Source organism: Eutrema salsugineum, unplaced genomic scaffold (genome assembly GCF_000478725.1).
Source record: "Eutrema salsugineum unplaced genomic scaffold, Eutsalg1_0 scaffold_1, whole genome shotgun sequence".
In the NCBI taxonomy this organism is placed as follows: Eukaryota; Viridiplantae; Streptophyta; class Magnoliopsida; order Brassicales; family Brassicaceae; genus Eutrema; species Eutrema salsugineum.
This window is the reverse complement of record NW_006256909.1, coordinates 21,107,350-21,108,326: the sequence shown is the minus strand read 5'-3', so window position 1 is coordinate 21,108,326 and position 977 is coordinate 21,107,350. Positions and strand designations below refer to the sequence as shown.

At 37.3% G+C, this 977-nt stretch overlaps 1 protein-coding gene across 1 annotated transcript in view; it reads left to right on the top strand.

Moving 5' to 3' along the window:
* Positions 1 to 977, top strand: part of LOC112082162 — an 8,076-nt gene that overhangs the window by 859 nt on the left and 6,240 nt on the right. The gene's annotated exons all lie outside the window — the stretch shown is intronic.

Here is a 977-nt window from a genome sequence, read left to right as displayed (position 1 = left end):
ATCTCCCAGACCAATTTCCACTTTTTCAAGCTTGCTCACCATTCCACCTCCTGGATTCATCTTTTCAGCTCCATTTCACCTGATAGACACTCAAAACATGCAATAGACTCATTGGGACCTAATGCATCTCCTAAGTTCTAAAACAAACCCTAAGGACCTAAAATGCATGAAATAAAACATGATTTGGAATGATTTATGCAACCTAAATGATGCAAATTATGAACATATCACATCGTTTCAGTCTATCCACCATATCGCCGCATCCATTGTTCTTTGCTTCAGAGTAGATCACCTTGGATCGTATCACGTGGTATCAGAGCCAACTCTGAACCAAAGGCTGAGCGAAACTCTAACCCTAATCTCTGTGCTTTGAATTTTCGTCTCTGTGATATTAGGGTTAGCGAGTTTTGTGACTGTGTGCATCGATTTGATTCCTTTTGTTTCATTTCATCGCATCGTTCCCTCTTGTTTTGTGTTTAGGATCGATCGCTGTTAGGATTCCTGTTAGATCGTGTTCGTCTCAAGTTTATTTCGAGTCTGATTGTTTTTTTTTTTTCGAGTCTGCGTGTAGTCGTGTTCTTAGGGTTTGTTAAGGGTCTGCGCGACTTCGTTAGGTTTGTTAGGGTTTCGTGATCTCGTAACTCGTTTGTTAGTGTGTTAGGGATCCGTTAGTCTTCGATTTTTGTTGTTAGGCCTCGTTTTTCATCGTTTTTTTCGTGTAGGCTTGTTAGGAAATCTTTTTGTGATTTCAATTAAGTTTAAAAAAACAAACAAAAAAAGAAAAAAATTTTCGTTAAATTTCATTAGTTTCGTTCAGTTTTGTTTTTAGATTTCGTGGGGATCTTTTAATTTTTTTTTTTATGATGCGTTTAGTTTTGCTGTTTTTTGTCGATTTCTTCTAAGAACAAGTTACTGCGAGTTTTTTTTTAAAAAAATTTTCATGTACCATGGAGCTTTCGGCTGAAGGCGATGGAAGC